At 36.9% G+C, this 26,047-nt stretch overlaps 1 long non-coding RNA gene across 1 annotated transcript; it reads right to left on the bottom strand.

The window, feature by feature from the left end:
- Positions 1-493: 493 nt before the first annotated feature.
- Positions 494-4,302, bottom strand: LOC121408126. Its single transcript, XR_005969004.1, has 3 exons — positions 3,607-4,302; positions 2,857-2,969; positions 494-1,034 (listed from the first exon to the last, which is right to left on the bottom strand). It is a non-coding gene; the product is annotated as an uncharacterized LOC121408126 (long non-coding RNA).
- Positions 4,303-26,047: the final 21,745 nt, after the last annotated feature.

Genomic DNA, 26,047 nt, shown 5'->3' with positions numbered 1-26,047 from the left:
ATGATAATTATAATAATAATGAGAAAAATAATACTTAATGACGATAATAATAATAACAATAATGATAAGAATAATAATGATAATAATAATAATATCAATAACAATAATAATAATAGTAATAATGATAGTGATAATAATAATAATAAAGATAAGAACGATGATAATAATGATAACATTTGAATAAATTCCCTTTTTTTCATTTCATTAAGAAAATTCAAAGAAAATGTATTTATCTTTAGTCAATGACAAATAAAAAGTAGACATTTCAAGAATCATATTTTCATCTATAAAACTATATTTTCATAAAAATTATTCAATACACAGGAAACATCTTCAAATGTACACAATTTTTTCACACATAATTTTCTTCGACCTGAATAAATCATTGTGCATTTTTTTAATCAATAATGTCCAATAAATTCTAAAAAAAAACTGTGGTGTCATTGACTTTTGTACAAGTTTTTCAACATTCATTAGTGTTGTTGGTGTTGCCGCTGCTGTTGTCATCATGGTTGCTGTAATTTATTTTCTTTTTGCTGCTGCTCTTGGTGTTGTTGGTGTGATTGTTTCATTGCTGGTGCATTGCTACTGATGTTGCTCAAGGTGTTGCCTGTGTGGTTGCTCTTGTCATCGCTGCTACTGCTGCTGTTTACAAGTATGGCTGTTGCATCCCCTGATGCATTTATTGATGTTGCCGCTTGTGTTGTTTCCTGTATGATTGCTTAATCCTTGACATTGGCTTTGTTTCTACTGTCGTTGTCGCTACTGCTGTTGATGTTTACCACTGTGGTTGTTGCATCTCTTCATGAAGTTATTCATGTTGCGCGCGATGTTCCCTGCATGGTTGTTGGAGCTCCTGCTACTGTTGATGTTGCCAATGTGATTGTTGCATTTCTGCTGTAATACATGTAGGTATTTTTGCTGTTGCTCTTGATGTTGTCGGTGCGGTTGCTGCATCTCTTCTTGCAGTTGAGGTTTCGGCTGCTGATGCTGTTGTTGCTCCTGCTGCTGTTCATGTTTATTGAAGTATTACACTGAAATGGAATTAATTTATAGAGCATGTGATATTTTATTAATAAAGATATTAATTTCCATGATTATTGATACCAAAGTCATTTATTCCTAATTTAATTATCGCTGTTAAAATTCTGCGAAAATTCTCACTGCTCATTGATTATGAAAATTTATGCGTAAAATCATAAGTTTGCTCTAATAGACCAGTTCGTAGTTACTTCGTGGACAATTTTGGTCAAATGACCTTTCATTTCTTTCATCATGATAGGCAGATTTCAAAGCAAGATATTACGTAAGCTTGCCTTACATAGCAGGATGAAGAAATTGAATAGACCAGGTGACTAGAATAGCACACAAATGAACACGTAATGAAGGCATTTGTTGCATTCCTACTTTGAATGCATATCTTAGCATGTTGCACAATGTACTTTGCAAACTGTGAAATACCAGTCGTTCGTGGAAGCATTGTTGTTTTTTGTGGATGAAAATGAAAATGACAATTCAAAAGAATATATGAATAATCAAGACATCAAAGTTGGTGCTTATCTCATTAGATTTTAAAGCACCATGTCACTTTAGTACAAATGACCTTCTTCTGATCATGCATAGAATCTTTTGATCATGCGCAGAAAGGAACTACGAACTGGCTTATTAATAAAATAAAGCCCCTAAAATGCTCATTTTTGTTTCACATACTCTAGATAGGCATCTGATCAAATTTATTTTTCAAAAATGTACACATCACATTTATTTTCTTATGTATTCTATTGTTTTCTAAATTTCTTATGTATTTCTTTGTTTTATGACTTTTTGCTTTTCATTGTGTTTTCAATGGAAATTTTCAGGGACTTTATTTTTACCATAGACAAGATAAAATTAAATGATTTTAAGCAGTAAAAGGAAAAATAATGATACATTTTATGAATTTTGGCTAAAAACACTATTTGCATTGGATTTGTACACAAATTCATGTTTTTGAGCAATTTTGGGTCTGCATGCACTTACGAAATGTTGCGTAATTTCGGAAACGCGTACCTGGGGGTCACAATTTTGGTCTCAAAAGTTGCGCGAGAGTCTTGAAAGTAAAAAGTCAGTGAGCGACACATTAAAAAAACTTTGAGCAGCTGATTTATCGCGAAAAATGTAGAGCCCCCCCCCCCGTCTTCTTAGGGTTAAACAACCCAAAAAAAATGCATAAGAAAAAAATTAAAATGTACATGTATACATAATTGATTTTAATGACTTTAATGACAAAATAAAGGGAGTCAAAATCCAAAATTATCACATTTGTTTTTTATTTCGTGATTCAGAACCAACCTGCTGATTTCTGAAGTGAGTGCACAATCTACAGGCAAGATCCTGAGCCACCCCCCCCCCTACCAAGATCATTTGAATAAGTGAGGTTTAATGACTGCTTTTGTAGTCATTAAATTTATCTGATTTATACATGCCTACAAGAGATATAAAAAAAATTGTGTTCTTTTTTGGGTAATTTTGCAGTGTTCCTAGCTGACAAAGCAGAGGGTGATGGTGTGTGGGGGGTCTAATAGGAATGCAGAACAATGGAACATTCATTTACTACTTTGGCAATAGAAAGCAAGACACAGCATCTAGCATTGATTGATAATGGATGTTTTACAACTGTCCAAGAAATATCATCAATAATCATTTAAGCATCTAAGTACTTATTATCTTATAGACTTATAGATGTCACTGTTTTCAAATATTGACTGCTAGAAGACCAAATAAAGAAGAGAACAGTACTGGCAATTTAATTTTTTTTAATGTGACTACTTTCTTCGCCAAAGTGAGGCAGTCATACTTAAGAGTGTTTTAACTTACAAGTGACATCACATTTCCTGCCTTCTTGTCTGGCTCTCCAAAACCTTCGACCATTTATACTTGGGTAACTTTGTATCTCGCATCCGTCTGAAAAGTTTGGGTGAAGCCTCCACCTGAAGGAAAAAAGAGTATTGAACTAATTAAAATATTTGCCACAATCTTGTATTTCTTCTCACATGTATATGTACATGTCTAAAAACAGGAAATAAAACATCTTTTGATTACCAGAATTCATATAGAAGGGGGTAAACAAAGGGTTCAAGCTTTTATTATGTTAATCAAAAATAAAAATAGTAAATGACATATGCTCTGGCCGAGAAACTTAGAGAAATTATTCCTCGTAATGTAGCTTGTATGTACATACACATGAGCAAGTAGTGAAAAATGGATTGAGGGGTGTAAGGGCTACGCAAACAGAAGGGGGGGGGGGGGCTGGGGTCGCATGTTAACTGTAGAGTTTTTAAAGTGAGCGACCATGCAAAAAATCATGACCAAATGGTAATTTTTATGTTTTTCAGCTCCCGCACTGTTTTCCAAAACCATGTACAAAAATGACCATCTGGATGATTTTTTGCATGGTCATGGTCTTTCATGTCTATGTAATGTCTACATTACAAACTGACTTTAAAATCTGGTACAGTGCGATTTCATTATCATTGATGTGGGTTTTAATGATTTAACATTCTGCAACCTAAACAATATCCTTCATTTTTTGTCATCATTATAGCATTTTACTAGTCTACATGTTACCTGTGGTTGCATTTCAATCTCAGTGTTTCTTCACCCATTGCCAAATCTTCTGCCACATGTTCATCAGATTGGCCCCTGGCACATTCCTTGCTGTAGTAGACCAGTCAGAGCCAAGCTCTCTAGTTCCAGTCTGAAATTAGAACATTAATATTACATTGATATAACAAAGAAATATGTAGATTGACACAGTGATCATTGAAAAATATTGCACTTTCTATGAATATTGTTGACATTTTATAAAGGGGAATGATTCAAATATACCAATCATTTTTCTTTCTTGTTGTATTATCCTGAAATTTCTAGAATCGACCAACAATCGGTCAACAATTAATTCTTGTTAATTCATATAATTTCCACTTGATTATAAGCAAGACAGTCATTAACATATTAATCATACAAATAATAAAACATTTTTGTCATTAATATATTTTTGAATTAAAATAAAAGTTTTTTCTAACCCAATAGCACATGGATACCTTGCTGGTTTAATTTACTGGATTTTGTTCAATAGTACTTTATTATGAGATTCAAAGGCAAAAAAATACTTGGGCTTGATGAGATCCATTGCATATTCCCCTTTATTTTTGTTTTAATGAATGGACATTTAAGTACCTTTACGTGCTATTTAAGGTTAGGTTTGACTAGATCTAGACTCTAACTTTATGTGGTACGATAAAAATGAAAAATAAAATTGAAAAATTGAAGAGCCCCGACTGGGGGATTTCGCATTGTAAGTCCCATAATGGTGGCTGCACGATAGCTAGACAGCTGGCAGCTGTCTGTTTCGAGGAGTTTTTAAACATTTTTTTTTATTTCTCATACACAGACGGCTTGCTATTGTGCAGCCACCATTAGGGGACTTACAATGCAAAATCCCCCCGTCGGGGCTCTTCAATTTTGTCTTTAATGAATAACAATTTAGAAAATTAACGCGACCAAAATGCAAATTTATATTCCCTCTTGGCAATAATTCCCCAAAACGGAGAAAATTGAAGTTAAAAGGAACAAAACAGTGACTTACCTCGGCTGTCGCGCAAATTCACTTCCCCTTTTTATCCGATCTTAAGTACGTAAACATATGGCCATTGAGTCCCCTGTACAGATCGCGCTAGAACTTCGGTCTCTGTATTTGGTGAGTGAAGCCAACGGAGTTCAGCTGAACAACCAGCAAAACAGGGACCGAAGCTTTTGGTCTACTGCCACGGGTGCACCATTTAAAACTTATAATATCTAGATTTTGATTGGGTGTGAACGCACCTCTGCCACACCCTTATAAAAAAAATTGAATGGTATACCATTGACTACCATTTATCATACACCATTGATATACCATTGGAATACCATTCGCACAGCACCCACCATACACTAATGGTATACCATTCAAGCCTCAATGGTATACCATTCAAACTAATTTAAATAATTGGGACGTTACTATTACCATATTCATGAGCACCATTTACCATTCATATACCATTGATCAAACACCATTCACCATTGATCTACCATATGGCCACTATAGACAGGTTTACCATTGACCACCATTCACCATTCAGCCACCATTCACTGGCCTACCATTTACCATTCAGCCACCATTCACTGGACACCATTGGCCTACCAATTGCCTTTCACCATACACCATTCGCCTACCAATTGCCTTTCACCATACACCATTCGCCTACCACTGACCATACACCATTCATGTACCATCCACCATCCGCGCACCATTCATCGTACACCATTCGCGTACTATTCACTGTACACCATTCACCGTACACCATTCGCGTACCATTCAACGTACACCATTCGTGTACCATTCGACACTCACCATTCAACCACCATACACCGTTCACCATTGATTGACCATTCACTTTACACCATTCTACCATACACCATTGACCTACCATTTACAGTACACCATTGGCCTACCATACACCATTGAACTACTATTCACCGTACACCGTAGGCTTACCATACACCATACACCATTGGCTTACCATACACTGTACACCATTGACCTACCATTTACCATACAATACTGTCATACCATACACTCTATACTATTAGTCAACCATTCAAATAACACCATTGGTCATACACTATAGACTAAGCCTGAGTCGAATCGATTTTAAAATCGGTGTTCGATCGATGTCATCGAACACCGATGCAGATTTTGCAAAATCGGTGCATCGAAAAAAAAAAAAATACGTCGGCCGGCCGATTCGTTTGGTTTACACAATCAATCATCAAAATATCAGTAATGTCCAACTTTACTACTACTTACTTGATTTCTATTGCCCCCAAAATGAAACCGATTGAGTAATTATGATGCTATTCACCATTATTTTGAAGTTTATTTCGATCATAGTTCGAGTCTTACTCGTCTGCTCGTGCCGAGATAATTTATGCACGATGAATTGATGAATGGAAGTCATGGCCATCGATCGTGCATGTGCATGCGCAGTACTGTTCTTTAATCAAACCAGAAAATGACCGGAAATTGACGCGATCAATGTAAAATAAAGCTTGCTTTCATGAACAATATTAATATCATGACCATAGAATATTATTTATTCGTAATATTTAACAATAATTTGCATATGATAATCATTAATATAAATTTAGAGCTTGATGTGAAACGTTTGTATTTCGTTTCAATTTTCAATGGCGGACATCTCATGACGATCGACTTGACTTCTTGAGTCGAGCTAGTGCACTTGTCTAAAAAAAATAATCATCACGTCAGGATTGATTCTCGAACACTGTCTACATGTACATGCAAAAACTCTGTTCAAGTTCGTAATATCACCATATAATAACATCTTACATGACAAAACAGAGAAAATTGCGTTTGATTTTTCCCCCCATCAATTTGAAGCTAGTTTGTGCCCAACTTTGGGCTCTGATTTCATGAATGGGAAAATATGTCGTACGTCATCGAACACGCATGCGCATTGTGCTTATTTTCTCGGAGCTTGGAGGAGACGTCCAGAGATGGAATATCAGAAATAATCCCAGTATTAATTCTTCCATATGAACATAACATACTTTGCTGACATCGTCAATATTCTTAGTATGACCATAAAATCTTGTTAAATCGTAATAATTTAGATTAATTTAGGGCTCGATTCGAAACATTCGTATTTATTTTGATCGCATGCTCAATTGCGTCTAAAAACTGGATTGTCATTATCAGGATTAATTCTCGAACATCGTCATAACTCATATTCCACAATCTTTCCTCACAATCGTTATATCAGCATTGAATAACAATTCAAATGACCATCCGGAGAAAATAACGTATTTATTCCCATAAATTTATTTGGAGCTCATTTTGGATCCAACTACACAATCTCAGGCAAGTTACAGCGCTCTCCGTTGATTGCACTTGTTTGCTGACGCTGACGTCAAGCACGCCTGTCGTTTCGGGAGAGTGAGTGTACGGAGCTGCGGACGGGCTGGTGAATGGACTGCGAATGCTAGTTGACCGAAAATCATTCGGATCGACTCTGCGTGATTCATGTCTTTATTATTGTTTCATTTTAAACTTATATGTTGTCATCTGCAAATATCATTGTTGAAGACATTTTGGGAAGAATTCTGCTTTGGTCCCCGGCCTTTTTTTGTGTGTTTTGTGATCATGGAAAATACAAACGAACTTTGCTCTGTCATCTGCTTGTGCAACGCTCACCTGGCCAACGCCAGCGCATACCGTCAGTGCGTAGTGCATATGCAAAGCGCATCGCATCGACGCAAAAACAAGACTACATTTTCCCCGCCTTCAATATTCGATGCATCGATGTTCGATCGAATTAGAGCTGTCGAACACCGGTTTTCAAAATAATCGATATGACTCAGGCTTACTATAGACCACAAGCGTACATTCAATGGTAGACTAATGGTAGACAGAACAAAGATGTGCAATGTATAGTAAGCCAATAAAGTACAGTGAATGGTAGACCAATGGTGTACAGCATATCTCTGGGGTTAATGGTAGGCTTGATAATGGAATAAGTATACACAAGAAAAATAAATGAAAGCAGTTATTTCAAGAACGTCATTAAATTGTTTTTACTATAAGAAGTTTAAGTACAGCATAAATGGCACAGAGTATTCACAAGTATAGACTTTATAATTAAAGCACATAAGTTATTAATATATATGACTTAGTCTTAGCTACTCGTTGATATCTCTGTCAATCTTGTTATGAAAAAAATAAACATGTATCAAGACAGATCGAGTTTGATTGAAAAACACAACAAATGAAGACTAACATTTCCAAGAATAAACCTGTTCTCTCTTATTGCTTTTTACATGGATTGAGTACTTGGCAAAACCACTGTTCTGCGTACAAACCTGATACTTGATGTTAAATCTGTGTGTAATTGCTTTCAACAATATTAATAAACATTTTTTTACTGATAAGTTCAAGTACAAAAGAGTATTGACAGGTATGGCAAAAAAGCACCATATTATGAATACATGTGACTGCGCGACACGACAAGAGATCAATGATTACACTCCACATAGGTATTATGTTAATCTTCCTATAAACAAATTTACATGCAAGACAGAATTTGGACAACAAACTAATGAACACCAAATTTTGAAGATTAAACTCAAAATGTGCGATAGCCTTCACATGGCCAAATGAATAAAGGGTACCACACCTAGAAGAAATGAAATATCCCCAAAAGGGGGGAAAATAGTACCCCCGTCCCCCAAATTGTTCCCTTTTTTCTTTTCACCTAAAAAGATATATCAATGGCGTGTTTCTACAAAGAATTGTTAAAAAGTATTACCCGCCTAAGTATCCAGAATCCTGGATAAGTTTCCTGTAGAAACAAACGCGATGCAGTTAATTGATAAATTGCATCGCGCAAAATACGGTTTCTCATAACCATCTTTGAGAGGTGGTTATTGCCATGTAAATCTGTTTAACTTTTCTGTAAACATGGGGCAAAATAGCATTCATGTCTGGCTTAAGTGCTTGAACCCAGAAGTGCGATCTCACAGTATACATATATTCTGGCCTGTTTAATCTCGCCAGCTGATCGCGAAACATGTATACCTGCTACAATGAGTGAGATCTACCATGAATTTTGAAAATTTTCCTGACGAGATGCAATTTTTGACATACCAAAATGCAATGTTGATGTTATAGGTTGAATTTTCCGATTTCTGCCGTATTTGCGAAGCGAAATGCAAGTTAATCAGATTATTTGGTCTGTAGAAACAGCTTGGTTTAAGAGCGATAAGGTTATTCGAGTCTGGAAAAGATAAACTGTTTTTAATGATTTACTGTAGAAACATGCCAAAAGTTTATCATAAATACAATAAAGATACATTAAGAAATAAATAATATATCACACATAGAAAGAAAATATAATGAAAATAGGGAAAGAAAATTATTCAATTTGGAACACTAAAAAACATAAAAAAATAGAGACCTCTTTTTGCAAAATATATAGAAAATAATATATACAAGATACCCACTTATTTCTTTTCTGTCTATTTTTGCTGTGCTGAATCAGATGAATAACTCAAGTATGTGTGAGAAATAATACGATTATTGTCTTACACAGAATCAGTAGTCAATTGTAATTTTTTACAACCTAGCTTGGACAAAATTTGAATTCATATAATACAAAAAATATATAAATTGTGATTTTGTATATTCATGAGGACTTGAAGAGAACAGTTTTACAAAAAAATAACAACTTTAATTCGTCATAACTTCGTTAATCCTCAACAAATTTTGATGAAATTTTAAGTGCTTTTTGTTTGTCTGATGTACACTTTGAATTGTATCACATAACTTTCAGTCTCGAGTACCTCTAGCCCTTCAATCGAATGGGTTGGACGACTGGTTACATTTTACACATAAAATAGTTATAAGGAGAATGAAGGGGACCATAGAAAGAAAGCATGAGAAAAGGGGAGATTTTGGTAGGGAGAGAATGAATCAGAAAAGCATCATGCTGAAAATTTCATTAACATCTAATAATAACAAAGTTATTGAATTTGAAATTTTAACAATATTTTGGTAAAAAAAATAACCTAATGTACACATGATCGTCAGGAATATTTGCTAGGCTTATTGTATAAAATGAAATCATAATTATTTAATATTTTCATACATGTGTGTATGATATGTCCCAAGTATCATATCATTATTTCCAGCAATGAATATCTTCACATTAAAGGTCAAGTCCACCACAGAAAAGGTTGTTTTGAATCAACAGAGAAAAATCAGGCAAGCATCATGCAAAATATTTCATCAAAATCGGATGCAAAGTAAGAAAGTTATGACATTTTGAAATTTCGCTTATATTTCACAAAATAGTTATATGCACAATTTACCCACATGCATATGAGAGAATCGATGATGTCCCTAACTTTTTGGTTTGTTTTTCATTGTTTGAATTCTACAATATTTCAAATTTTACAGATTTGACAATAAGGACCAACTGGACTTAACCAAATAATGTTAAGCAATGGTAACTCCACATGTTCAGTGAGAAATAAAACTTTATTTCATAGGTCAATGGGGAGAAAATTATATTTCATATTCAAAAAAACAAAAGAAAAGTGAATGAGTGATATCATCAGTTCCCTCATTTGCATACCGACCAGGATATGCATATAACTATTAAGTGAAATTGAGTGAAACTTAAAAATGTCATACCTTTCTTATTTTTCATCCGATTTTTATGTTTGATTTTTCTCTTTTTAATCAAATCAACATTTTGTTAGGGTGGACATGTCTTTGAAATAAATTTTCACTCCATTTTTTATAGTTCTCGGAGGACAAAGTGTAAATAAGCACGACTTCTTGTAATAAAATACAAAAGAACAAGTGGGGATATGACATCAGCTTGGGTACGTCATGGTCTAGTGGTTCTGACTCTCACCTTACAAACAGAGGGTCATGAATTTGAGTCCTAGCCATGGTGTGTTTTCCTTCAGCCCGAAATTTATCCACACTGTGCTGCACTAGACCCAGGTGAAGTGAATGGGTACCCGGCAGGATTAATTCCTTGAAGCTGTAATAAGAAATATTGGATGAAAACAATGCAAAGGACAGTATATTAGCTAAGGGTTCAAAACATGAATGCTTGTCGTGTGTGTAAGCTTTCTTTAGAAGTTCATATATTTTTTTAAATATCGAGCAATTTGCAGTATACACTACCATTGAATTGAATGGTGCCAATTAACAAATACCAACAAAACATTTTGTAAAATATGATAAATAAATTTTTGTTTAACCATAGATGGGAAGAAAATAACCTATTATCTAATGGGAGGCCCCAATGATGACAAATACCACAACAAATGAATACCTGAGGACAAAGCGTCCACCCCTCCCCCTCAGCCAACATACTGATTTTTTTTTTCAGCTATGCCACTGCAGGAATACAATCTGTTTTATCTCATGAAGCTTTGCAATATTTCCTACTGAAGAAAATTCCTACACACATACCTTTCAAAACTCCATTTTTTTCTTGTACACGGCATGTTTTCTGTGTTCAACACCCGTCGTGTCATTCCCAGATAAGGCTGGACCATTAACCTTATCATCCAGTGTATCCGTCGTCCAAACTTTGAAAATGAAATAAAATCAATTTGAGTGTTGTAAAATCTGCATGTATGTGCAGATACAAACAAAAATAGAATACTAATATAGTAATAGAAAAAGAATGATCTTAGAACTTTAATTTTAGAGATATTTTTCATGGATCTCTAATTACCAGCCCAGAATTCAAGAAAACAATAAGGAAATGTGATATTGTTCAGCTTAGTTCAGACAAGGCTGTATTATAACTGTGCATGATTTATACTAGTAATAGCTATGTCATCTGAAATCAAATTTCCAGAGCAGCAATTTTCAAAAGGAGGGTAATCGATGACATAAATTCCATTTCCCTGGTATTGACAATCGCAGAAGCGGATCCAAGTGGGCACGTTTGACCTGGGGTCCGTTGTATATTTAGAGTTGCAATAAATCACAACTCTAAATATCATGCGCAACTTGATTTTCAACCAATCAACAACGCGCATTTGGGACTTGCGATTGATTTTTTTACCTGCGTTTAAACGCAACTCTTTCTGCAATGGACCCCTGTGCCCCCACCTTGAGAGCAAGATAAGAATGTGGCTTTCTTACACAAGTGTTCCCCCCCCCTTCGAAAGTTACAGCAAATATTTATATCGAAAATATTGTCTCATACAAGAGGATCTCTTTTTTGGTTTGCTTGTTATTCAAAGTTTCCTTGGGAAAATCTGCCCCATTACCCCCTTTGAGAAATCATGGATCCGTTCATGGACAATCATATGTCAGTGGATGAATTCCAGACATTGTTTTAGGCAAGTTTTGATCAGTAAATAAATAAAAACAGATAAAATGTGATCACAGGACAAACTTAAAAAAAAGGATAAAATTTACTTTAAAAATTGATATGCCTAGCCCCATGAAAAAATCTAATAATACCCTCCCGCATTAATGCTTCACAAGTTTCACACCAGCCAACTTCGAGCAAAACTCCCCACCAGAAATTCTCTACACACATTTTGAGGTCAATACACAATATGCCCACCACTTTTCAAAATATTGCGGATTGCTTGGATTTGCCGTCATGTTGATATGGACCGAAGTTATGCGACCAAAAGATTCGCATGTGGCATGTTGGCTGTTTGTTCGCCACATGTAAGCATGATTTGTTTGCTAACTTCAGTCCCAATAAACATTACAGCGAATCCAAGCAATCCGCGAAGTGATGTCTACGGATTAGATCAACTCATCGAGATCGAAGACTAAATACAGCCATTCCAGATATTTTGAAAAGCGGTGGTATTAACATCGAAATGTGACTGAGAGACCTGTCATGACATTTGGGAACAAATTTTGGTGACGAGGTATGCTGGTAATCAGCTGGTGCAAAACTGCATTAGCGCCATTTTTCTCTGCATAATTATTGCAGCCTCTGTAGAAAAATTGAATAGGAATCGTATGTCACTCCAGTCCAGTCCAGTCACAGTTCCACACACAAAGTGCACATTTCACCATACGTGCCATGAGTGGTAGAGTGTAACTTTATACTAATTATAGGGGCTGCGTAGCCTTTATCATTTTTTAAACTTTTTTAAGTTTAGGACCCCTTCCATGTTTCACCTCCATTTTATCTCATTTACCAACATCCATCAACAACAACAAATTTATAGGCCTAATTCCAAAACATTATTTGTCGCGGCAAGTTTTCAATTTCAGTGAATTAACGTTGTGCAGTATAGGCCCTACGTGTTTCACAATTAACGTTTTGACAGTCTTGACTACTCTTGACATTAGATTAACAAATCATTCATTCATGAATTCAACGTATTCAGAGACGGTTATTGTAAAACATTGACAATAAACATCAGGCAATATGAGCGAATTACTAATCTATTCAATGCTCCCCGAGCTAAACTCAGCCAACACAAAGCATAAGCACTCCCTATCGTCATAGCCACGTCCCGGCCGCGTAGAGCAGCGGCCAGCGCCAACGGGGCAATGGCGGTGGCAGTGTAGTGGTCGTGGCAGTACACCGACATCTAACATTTTGAGACAATTTGAGAAATAAATCAAAGAAAATTGTTATAGAACTTACTGTTTAGACTTCTACAAATGACTTTGAAGTCGCTGTCCGAATCTGACCCATGTTCCTTTAGTTTTTGATGAATTATCGACGGACTTATCAACAGCAAAACGGCGGTCCCGGTAGATGGAGTTTTCTTTTTCAAATATTGTAATTGGCGGTTAGACGCACGTACGTACGTGCGCGCGCGTGCAATAGAGCCACAGAGCTAGCTAGCGCTAGCAAGCAGCCAATTAAGCGGCCCGGCCCTGCTTGCCAACGCATATGGGGGGGGGGGGGAGGGGTGGATTAAAACCAAATCAGGGTGTCTTCTTTTTCCTCTCGATTGCTTCTGGGTTGGAAACCATGATGGCGTGAGTGCCACTGTTTTCCTTGGATCTTGGAATCTATGAAAAAAGTTTTCGATCCCTTCACTTTTTTTTCCTGTTCTCTCTCTTATTTTCTTTTTTATTTTCGTTGTCTTTTTTTTCTGTTAATCTTTCTTTTCTTCTTTGCCTTTTTTCTTTTCTTGTTTTTTCCCCTTTATATATATATTTTTTACTCACTCCTCTTAGTTTTAATTTGCTTTTGTAATGATTGAAATTGAGATTTCATTCAGTAGATTTCTTTTCTGTTACATTGTACTATACCCTGTATGGCGGCAGGGAATTTTGATAAGGGTGAGGGAGCAAGACCATGTGGATAAATCATTTCAATCAAGTAATGCCGGCCTATAGAATAGCTCTCCTCTTTATAAACGCCGTCCACAAGTGGGAAAGAATATTTAGGGTCTAAAAATAGAATTTTGAAAATATCATTTGTAAAAAAAGGGTGAAATAATTCATGATTGGAAGCAGCTATAATAGCGTACAAATGGGTTCAGCCTGGGGCTTTTGACGTTGCAGACAGACCAAATCAGGGTTTGCGGATGGGAATTTGATAGAGGTTGGGGGACCAAGACAACCAACAGTGAATTCATTTTGAGCAAAATATGGGGCATTGCAAGAAACTTGCAATCGAAGCAATCGAACGCAAATCAATTTCAGACTCCAAAATCATGAGAGTCATACTTTTCATTGCAAACTTGCAACTGATCCATAAAAAAATCCAAATTGATATGTTCTAGATAAACTTAATGTATCATCACCTGTAAATTTGCATCTGATCAAATTTTGGGATTGATTGCAAATATCTTCTTGAAACACTCAATATATAGTTCTTTTTACAAAAAGCGGCCATAAACAAGCAAAATGATTATAAAAATAGAATAAAACTTATTAATTAAAAATTAAAACCCTTTTTATCAAAAAAGATTTCATTAACCGATTGATTTTATTTTTGCACCCATTGCATCAGATTTAAATTTAGACGGTAATATGTACAATTGTAAAATATAACAAATTTATAATATTGTATCATAACCACTGGATCAATAATATTTAAACACATATAGACCTTTTACTTAATAAGGACAAAGACAATTTAAAAGAATGAAAGAGACCATGTTTACAATCATGAGCGATTACACTTGATTTGGGGAAGCTGCTCGCATAAAAGTCACAGGTCACATATTTAATTAACTCTAAATACCTTTTAATCTTTGATATATTTTCTTTAAATCTTCGGAATTATGTTAATGGGTAATGCAATTGGGCATATCATTCACCATTAACATAAATGGCATTCATTAGGCAAACACCACTAAGCCACTATAGCTTTACAATTATCCAACATGATTATATATACCACTAGGCACATACTACTAAGACACCATATTGATACCAATCATACCATTATAGAGGCACATACTACTGAGACACCATTGAATACCACTGAGACACCATTGTATACCACTGAGACACCATTGGGTATATAATGGTATACCATGCAGTCATACCATTAGAGGCACATACTACTCAGACACCATTTGACACCACTGAGACACCATTGGGTATAAGGTATACAATTCATCATACCAGTCATACCATCATAGAGACACATACTACTGAGACACCATTGAATACCACTGAGACACCATTGTATACCACTAAGACACCATTGGTGCATGGTATACCATTCATTATAACAGTCATACCATTAGAGGCATACTGAGACACTATTGAATACCACTGAGATACCATTGTATACCACTGAGACACCATTGGATGTATGGTATACTATTCATCATACCAATCATACCATTACAAGCACATACCACTGAGACACAATTGAATACCACTGAGACACCATTGTATACCACAGAGACACCATTGGGTATATTATGGTATACCATGCAGTCATACCATTAGAGACACATACTACTGAGACACCATTGAATACCATTCATTATACCAGTCATACCATTAGAGGCATATACTACTGAGACACTATTGAATACCAGTGAGACACCATTGTATACCACTGAGACACCATTGTTGTATGGTATACCATTGATCATACCAATCATACTATTACAGGCACATACTACTGAGACACCATTGAATACCACTGAGACACCATTGTATACCACTGAGACACCATTGGATGTATGGTATACTATTCATCATACCAATCATACCATTACAAGCACATACCACTGAGACACCATTGAATACCACTGAGACACCACTGGGTAAATGGTATTTACATTCATCATACCAATCATATCATTAGTCACATACCACTGAAACACCATTCGGTATATGGTATACCATTTACCATTAAATAAACTACCAATTACCATTAAGAACTTACCATTGAAACACCACTTAAATACCATTCGCGTACCATTTACCATTCAGATCACCATTCAACTACCATTCGGCACCATTCAAATACCATTGGCGATTTTTATAAGGGAAAATTTTAGAAATCTCGTCTTGTACCTTGGTGGGAAAAGTGTGATCTTGACCCGATTAAAAGGTGCTGCATATCAAGAGTGGAATTGTGAGAAAGTACAGAAGTTCAGCTTTATGGTGATATATCATTGAGGCTCAAAATAAAAAGTTTTGCACAATTTGCAAAAGAAAACAGAGGAAGAAAATTCAGTTTTTAAGGCACATTTTCAGGCCAGAAATTTACTTATTTAACAAAATATTGTATAATAAATGACCAATATGAAAGAGTAACTTTCATTCTATCTGATGGTTCAATAATATTTCATTTAGCTTGGGGTTAAAACAGGTAAATTCTTAGAGAAAGAAAATCTCACGAATCATGAGATTTTGCAAGGAGGAGGATTCAGCCACGAGATGATTTGGATGAATCTGGCCTTTTTGCTCATTAGCATATAGGGACCTGCGGTCTGACTGTGACTTCAGCAAGGACTTCAGTTGAACACACGCGCGCACGACCACGATCTAATGAATATTCATCGGCGAGAGAGTAATTTTACGAGTGTCCTTTCCAACTTGGTTCTTAAGTGCCTATCGGATTCTAACATCTACGGTATACAAGTTACGGACCGAGCTTGGCCAAACGTAGTCATCATGTATTATAGTTTGATTGAAGAGGATGAATTTCCGAACTGGATAGGATATAGTCTGATTATGGTGAGCAAAGTTATCGGAGTTACATATTACAAGATTAAAATTGAAATTAGACTTAGAGTTAGAGTGATTGTGGGGACACATTGCGAATTGCGTGCACGTGCCTGGCCTGGACTGGGTTAGGTTCGTTCAGGCCCCCGAAGCCCGGGGAGGGGCACTCGACAAAAAAGTGGTGGGGGTGTGCCGCGGGCGAGACAAAAAACGGGGGCCATGGAGCGGGCTGATTGTAAAAAGGAGGGTCCTCGGAACGGGCTTCGGAACTACAAATGTTTGTGAAAACGGGGGTCCTTGGATTTGGAACGAGTCGCCTGCATGTGAGTGCGTATGAGTATTAGACCAAAAGCTTCGGTCTCTGTGTTATGACTTGTTCAGCTGAACTCCGTTGGCTTCACTCACCACATACAGACACCGAAGTTCTAGCGCGATCTGTACAGGGGACTCAATGGCCATATGTTTATGTACTTAAGATCGGACAAAACGGGGAAGTGAATTTGCGTGACAGTCGAGGTAAGTCACTGTTTTTGTTCCTTTAACTTGATTTATCTCTGTTTTGGGCAATTAATGCCAAGAGGTAATATTAATTTGCATTTTGGTCGCAATAATTGACAATTTTTTTATTCATTAAAGACAAAAATTGAAGAGCCCCGACGGGGGGATTTTGCATTGCAAGTCCCCTAATGGTGGCTGCACGATAGCGTACCGTCTGTGTACGAGGAGAAAAAAAAAATGTTAAAAAACTCCTCGAAACAGACGGCTGCCAGCTGTCCAAGTGCGTATATGAATGCATCCCTATGCTATGGAACGGGCATAGCCATAGGCCCAACGACAACGTGCATGCAGCTAGCCCAGGCCAGGGGCACAGGCGCCGGGTGCGCTAGCACATAGGCAATGCCAATAGTCGGACATCGCTCAGCGGCCGCTTTTCACCAAAATTACGGCTCATTGTAGCAGATCAATGTGACCGGAACGGCGTAACGGAAAATATGCGAAGCTTTTGAGCGGATTTCTTTCCCTTTTCACGATAAGAAGAAAATGCTATGCCTTGGAACGGAAATTTGAGTGTAAAAATGGGGGTCCCCTCCGCGGCACATACCCACTATGGCCAGAGCTACCAAGTCTCACGCATTATGCGTGAGACTCAAGGGGGGGGGCACTCAGTATATAATGCATAGTGTGCCGCAGAGGGGACCCCCATTTTTACACTCAAATTTCTGTTCCAAGGCATAGCATTTTTGTCTTATTGAGAAAAAGAACAAAAAAAGCCGCTCCAAGGCATGTAGCATTTTCTTCTTATCATGAAAAGGGAAGAAAGAAATCCGCTCCAAAGCTTCGCATATTTTCCGTTACGCCGTTCCGATCGCATTGATCTGCTACAATGAGCCGCAATTTTGGTGAAAAGCGGCCGCTGAGCGATGTCCGACCATTGCCTATGTGCTAGCGCACCAGGTGCCCGTGCCGCCGGGCTAGCTGCATGCACGTATGCCCGTTCCATAGGGATGCATATACGCACGCACATGCAGGCGACTCGTTCCAAGGACCCCCGTTTTCACAAACATTTGTAGTTCGGAAGCCCGTTCCGAGGACCCTCCTTTTTACAATTAGCCCGCTCCAAGGGGTAAGCGATGAATTCCAATTACCGGAGTTAGAAATGAATATTCATTATGAATGACGTATTCTGTTGAATCCCAGGGGTGTTGAATTTCGGGAATTGAAGAGTCATAGCAGTGTCATAGTGCGCGTAATTTGATAGCGTTGTAGAGACGTACAAACTATTATGTGGTGCCAAAGAGAACTCGTTTGGAGAACGGTGTAGAGAACTTATGTTGGTTACCAGACTTATTTTAATTTGTCTTCTCGATCTCGGTAGGTAGGTAAAATATTTTAATCTGGGTATACCCTTGAGCTGAGGGTCAAGTTTGAGAGATAGGCCTAAATAGCAGCTCCAAGGCCCCCGTTTTTTGTCTCGCCCGCGGCACACCCCCACCACTTTTTTGGCCGAGTGCCCCCCCCCCCCCGGACTCAAGCATTTCGGACTTGTTCATCCCCTCAAATCTCTGTCTCACGCAACTATCACAGCCTATCCCCATATACATTGTACACAATGTCTGTGATCTCACTCAGATTCACACAAAATCTCACGCATAGCTGGTCTTTGAACTTGGCATCTCTGTATGGCATGCATTATATACTGAGTGCCCCCCCGGGCCCCGAAGGTACCCGTTTTGTTTAATCCATTAGAAGCTGAAATAAGCCCTCATTAAAGGACAAGTCCACCCCAACAAAAACTTGATTTAAATAAAAAGAGAAATTCAACAAGCATAACACTGAAAATTTCATCAAAATCGGATGTAAAATAAGAAAGTTATGAGTAGGCCCTATGACATTTTAAAGTTTCGCTTCATTTCACAAAATAGTTAAATGCACATCTCGGTTGGTATGCAAATGAGGTAACTGATGACATCACTCACTATTTCTTTTGTATTTATTATATGACAGGGCTCGACACTAGCTGCGGTCCGACGGTCCCAGACCGGTAAAAATCGCTGTCGGGCCGGTAGATTTTCAGAAATAGGAAGATTTACTGGTCCGACATGACCAGTAAAAAATATCATTGTCGGGCCAGTAATTTTTCCAAAAATAGCACGATTTTAAGGGTCCGACATAAAAAGTAATAAAAACCATTGTTGGGCCAATAACATTTCTAGAAATGGTCAAATTCACTGCAAACCATTCCCCCCCCCCCCCCCCCCGACAAATTCTGTCATTCACACACAGAATACACACAGAATGAATCACACGCAAGTATTACTAGAGTAGATATATACAGTGTACATGTAGCTAGCCAGCCACACAATCCACATGGTAAATTCTCTACTGGCTGCACGAACGAAACTTGGCAAAACTCTGGCAGAAATCTCTCACATAACTGTCAAAATTCACGGTTCATACTCATGAAAGGCTCTTATTATGTCCATATTTCCTAAAAATTGGGGTAACTCTGTCATTTGTAAGCAGTAAAAGGAAAAATTTTCACTTCTGTTTGGTTCAAACAGATCGGGTTTCGGGTGGCATCGTCTGAATACACATTAGCCCCACATATGCATTTATGTGTGTGTTGATACACTTGGTTTCTGACTTTCATTGCTACTTAAATTGAGCCAAAAAGATACTGATAAAATATTTATGATGATGGTTTTACATGGAGCTTTCTTCCTCTGTTTTCTTCCTATCTTTCTTTCCTTCTTTCTTTTCAATCTTTCTTTGTTTCTTCCCTCTCTTCTTTCATTTTTTGTTAAAGTTTTTCTTTTTTATTTTCCTTTTTTTCTTTAATTCGTTCTTTCATTCTTTCTATCCTTATAGAAAATATTTCTCTTTCTTTTTTATCTTTTTTTTCTTTCTTTCTTTCTCCCTTCCTTTTTTTCATTCTTTCTATCCTTATAGAAAATATTTTTCTCTATTTCTTTTATATCTTTCTTTCTTCCTTCCTCCCTCCCTTCCTTTTCCTTTCCTTCCTTTCTTTTCCTTCCTTCCTTCCTTTCTTTCTTCATTCCTTCCTTCCTTTCTCTCATTCTTGAGTCCATCCATCCTATATTCATCCCTTCTCTTCATCCTTTCTTTCATTCCTTCTTTTTACCCTTTTCTTTCCTTCATTCTTCGTTACTTTCTTTGTTTCTTCCATCCATCATACCCTTTATTTTTTTTCATTTCATCCTTCTTTCAGCCCTCTCTTTCATTCATTCCTTCCTTTCTTCTATCTGTCTTTTTCTTTCCTTTTCCCTAAAAGTTGTTAAATCTATTCTTTTACCTTTCCTTTCTTTTTTTTGACTGCTTGCTTCCTTTCTCTCCTTTATTCTTTCATTCCTTTCTTTGTCTCTCAGTCTTTTTTCTTCCTTTCATCCATTCTTTTACTTTTTTCTTTTTGTATTGCTTGCTTCTTTCCTTCCCTTTCTTCATTTATTTCTTTCCTTTTATTTCTTTTCCTTCCTTCCTTTCCTTCCTTCCTTTTATTCTTTTTTTCCTTCCTTCCTTCCTTTCTTTGTTTCTTTCTTTCTTTCTTCGTTTCTGTCTTGCTTTCTTTTTGTCCTTCATTCTTTCTTTTTATTTGGGGGGAGGTAACAAAAGGCTAGAAAAATAAACTTGCGCCTTTTTAAATGTTTTCTTTATTTTTTGGGACCAGTAGATTTTACGTTCGGACCAGTAAAAATTTGAAAAACTGGGTATCTACTGGTCCGACATGAATAGGTTGGACCAGTAGAAAAAATAGGTTAGTGTGGAGCCCTGTATATGAAATATGTTTTTTTTAAATTTTCTCATTATTGTCATGTGAAGTGAAGTTTCATTTCTCACTGAACATGTGGAATTCCATTATTTTAACATTTTGTGCTTCAGGCAAGTAGTCTAGCCTCTAGGTCAGGGGTTCTCAAACTACGGCCCGCGGGCCGGATCCGGCCCACGGAGCTTCTCAATCCGGCCCGCTAGACTCTGCTGGGTTTTTTTAAAATCACTTTTAAGTCACATAAAATATGAAACATAGCTCAATATGATTACGTTGTGTATCCATGTAGACCTAACCGTAATAAAAGTAATGGCAGTCAAATTGATTTGACTTTGCAACAAAGTTTAGTGGAGCCGAGTTTTTTGTCTGTTCGATCTACTTTCTTTATAGATGACCAGCGCTGTTCTCAACATGTTTGGATCTACATACAGGTGCGAAAGTGCATTTTCCACAATGAACATTTTAAAGAACTAACTCATACGGAAGCACCTTGACAGGGGCCGTGGAACGGTTTCAAAGGGAGGGGGGGGGGGGCTGCTCCTGCAAAAAATCACAATCATATGGTCATTTTTACGTTTTTGCACATGGTTTTGGAAAAAAGATTCCCCCCCTCCCCCTCGCTTCCGCGGCCCCTGCTTGACCAGTGAACATCTGCACCAGTGCCTTCTGGCAATTACACCTTTTGTGCCAAGGTTCAGGTAACTTGTTGCTGACAGACTGTCACGTTTCACATATTGAAAGTGATTCGGAGACTGACACACTTGTTAGAGTATAGGCCTATAACAGACATGCTCTGTTATAATTCATTCTACTTGAATACGAACAATATTGATGCTTCAAAACATTATCTGTCCCCCCAATACCAGGTAGGTATAGGTACAATCTAGATTCCTTTTAACAAAGTACATCAATTTTGTTTTCATTAATATTGCTCTCGCTGCATTTTGAAATCTTTTCTAATTTTGCCTGCATTCCATATGAAACTGTTATAAATTTGTTGGATTAAATGCTCCCAAAGTAAGGGCCAGATTGCACAAGAGAGCATCTAGGACCCCGACGGCAAGGGTCTTTGCGCTTCGCGCACATTTTTTTTTGTAAGTATCCACTTCACCCTGGCCCTTTCAGGTATACTTGGAGTCTCATCTGGCCCTTCAAGGAAAAAGTTTGAGAACCCCTGCTCTAGGTCCTAATCATCAAATTCGTAAAAAATTGAAATATTGTAAATTTGTATAGATCTAGCTCTAATTCAAACAATAAAAAACAAAAGAAATAGTGAGTGAGTGACATCATCGACTCTCTCTTTTGGATGTAACTGGCTCATTCATATAACTATTTTTAAAAAAATAAGCGAAACTTTGAAATGTCATAACTTTCTTATTTTACATCCGATTTTGATGAAATTTTCAGCATTGTGCTTGTCTGATTTTTCTCTATTGATTCAAATCAAAATTTTTCTGAGGTGGACTTGACCTTTAATATCAATTTCGTACGATGCTCCCTAGTCAACCGTGGTTTTGTACGTGTATTAGACAATACGCACATCAGTGCAATGACAAAGGTCAACTTGGCAAACTCATTAATGTATTCATTTTGTTGCGCGCTCGTGACGCGAAGGATTCAGCGAATCAAGCAAGCGCAAATCTGAGACGATACGTTGCGCTTTATAAAGTATCGATATCACAAGCGATATCACTTAAAAACAATGATTGTATTGTGTCTTATAGGCCTATGTCAATTCTAAAAGGGAAGATGAAAAGAGTAGATCAAGTCGTGATTAGATAAAAAGGTCTCTAGTGCTTTTGCCATCCTCATTTTTCACATGTTAAGATATACAGCAATCTTAGTTTTTAAAGTATACACACAAAGAAAATTCACGAAAGTGATGACTATAGACAAATTATATATGAATGGAAAGGTCTTGTCTTTTTATACACAAATATGTCACTAAAAAGTCTTACAGATGTCGTGGAAATGCAAGAAATGAAATTAATAGAGACCCTTCTCAGCCCCCCCCAGCCGCCCCCAGGCAGACAATCACGTGATCGAAAACAGTCGAGAATAATGACGTCACATGATCAACTAGCACATCATCTCTCTGTGCATAATACACTGATACACCTTCCTGGTCTCTATTTTTCTTCGAATTTACCGTTTTCTTCATGTGTTGTGATATCCGATTTCTGTTTTCGACAACTTCAGACTATAAGAGAACCAGAACTGTGTTATTTTTTTATTGAATTATGAACTGGAAAGACCGATTTTGTCCACTCGACAGTCTTCGTTGTGTCGCTCTGAATATTGAAAAACACCAAGCTGTACGGTCCCATTCACTTGCTGCCGATGCATGTTGCAGGTTACGCTGTTTGATCCAGTCAAAAGTCAAGGTAAGCATATTGTTAGGAAACTGTAGTCTGTAGTCATGGTAGTTGTTCTGACGATGCATTCAGGTCAGATGACAGATACAGATCTGATATAATTTTAGAATCATGCATTTTGGCATGACTAGGCCCCTACTATTAAAATTAAAAAGTCTTTATTTTAGAAATTATGTTTTTGCACAATTCCAGCAGATTTTTCTTCAGATTTCTAAATAAACTGGTCAGGAATCAGGCGATTAAATTATTTAGGAAAATCTGCTGTTTCAGAGGAATATTTTGCATTATCGTAGTTTTTGTCACCAGTCCATTCTAGTCTTGAGGACGCAATGATGTCTTTTTTGAGATATATGTCATAAATGACATATATCTAAAAAAATCATCATCATTGCGTCCTCAAGACTAAGTCCATTCACTGCCGTTTATTTCGTCAATGGCGGTGATCCACTCCCATTGACTTTGTACACAACGAGCGCACAAACACCAAATTTCACGATAAGGCAGAATGTTTTCATGACAAGGCCAAATGTTTAAGTTTACACAATGTTACAGGTCTAGTAGTACCCAATGCGCTTATGCTCAGGAGGGCCCTGCATCGTATACATCCAGATACACAGAATTATCACCATAATGCCGATGTCATGAAGCAAGACAAATTTTCAGCAGTGGTTACCCTGATCATGCTGATTCCTGGCCAAAACTAGAGTCTGGTGTTTCATTCTGATTAGAGTGCTGCTACATATGAATGCATAATGCCTTCAACGATGAAGATAAATGCACTCTTTGTAATGACACAGAGTACCGTACCTCAAGTGATGTTCGCGTAGTCTCCACTTCACTACTGCTACAGCCTACACTATGCTACACACCTACCCGGCACTTGTTCACTGCTACCATCCTGCCTGTGGTGAATCTACAGGCAGGTCTATGGTATGCCAATGTTGTACAGAGGACACACTTTGAAAAATCATTAAAATATCACTTTTGTGACCAAAATTACTAAATTCCATGCAGTTGCAACTTATTTCTCATTAATAACTTGGGAATAATTTTTGTATCCACCAGAGCGCTCAAAAACTTGAATTTTAGGCATATTTTTGTGTACGCCCTATATTGATGGAAAGTTTATATGGCAAGAAAATTTTCATTTTTTGATCTATATTTTTAATTAAGAAAAAAATAATTTAAAGAATTAAATTTACTTAAGAGCCAAGTTGTATGACGAATAGGTGTAATGGAAACTGTGAGTTAAAAAAAATCAAGCATTTGTCCCAAAGAAAAAGAGAAAATAAGCCAAACATTGCCACCCTTATTTTGCCACACATGGTAATATAACTGAGAACAAGTTTATATCATAACCTTGTTCATTGAATGAGTGCTACCCGGGTAGGTGTGGCATACACAGAGTGGGGCCTACACAAACATCACTTGAGGTAGAGCACCAGTGTTCTGAGTGGAATTTTTCAGGTGTCTAAACCTATTATTTGTTGTTGACCGGGAATTACATGCCACCGCACGTCATCAATCATCAAGATAATGAAATTCATACTTTGATTTGATTATTTAAATTATTTCTTCTTTTTGTTCTCTCACTCTTCTACACACAGATCTGCACACTTGCTGACTCTGGTGACTTCTGGTCTCTGCTCGCTACTTCAATCTGGGAGATTCCATCATGTCCTCTTACTATGATTTGGATATAGCCATTTTTTTCTTCACTCTTTCAAGGAGCTACGGTGCAAGTTTTGGACTGATAATGATGCAACAGAAAATTTATCTTTATCGATCTTGGAAACAATTTTGAGCACAGTTTTGGAGAGAACTAAAAAATTTGACTTGGACAGGAATACAGCTTGTCTAAAATAAGAACACACAACTTAAAACGAAAGAACAATTTTAATGTTACTAGGGCATTTTGTGAGAAATTTTCTAATCAATCACACGTCCCAAATCAAGGGTAAGTCCTTTGATTAAAGACAAACATGTAGTTGAATTGCTATTGCATTGCGACCTTATTACGCTTCAATTTGAATTTAAGACTTACGCTTGATTTGCAATGGAACATAAGTTTCTTGCAGTGCCCCATAATTATGTTTTGTTATCAGATATCTAACGTGCTGATTTTTCTCGAAAGGTATAATATATTTGTCCTTTTTAATGGTATTTGAATATGGGTACGCCTTTTATTTCTTTTCCACAATATTTATTGCATGTACATGTATGAACAGAAGTGAAATATTTATTGTGAAGCACTGGGAATGTTGTGTGCTGTTGTGTGATGGTTCATCATTTTTGTTATAAGACTGTAAGCCTGGTGGGTGTGAGGAAGTGGCCTGGATGAAAGAAAAGTGAACATGTGCCCAATTACAGATTTGCATATTCTAAGACAATTTTGTTTCTGGATAAATATTGCTATGCATTCCCTACATTAAGAGTAAAGGAGAAGTTCACACAATCAAAAATTAATTTGAATTTAAACAAAAATAAGATATTGCATTAAATTTCATAAAAACTTTGATTCAATTTTATATAATTACTATTTTAACATTGAGAAATTTTGCCTAATTTATAAAACGATGATATGCTCATCTGCGTCGATGTGCAAATTACACTAACCGATTATGTCACACG

The sequence above is a fragment of the Lytechinus variegatus genome, chromosome 2 (assembly GCF_018143015.1).
Source record: "Lytechinus variegatus isolate NC3 chromosome 2, Lvar_3.0, whole genome shotgun sequence".
NCBI lineage: Eukaryota > Metazoa > Echinodermata > Echinoidea > Temnopleuroida > Toxopneustidae > Lytechinus > Lytechinus variegatus.
This window is presented reverse-complemented; position numbering and strand designations above follow the sequence as displayed.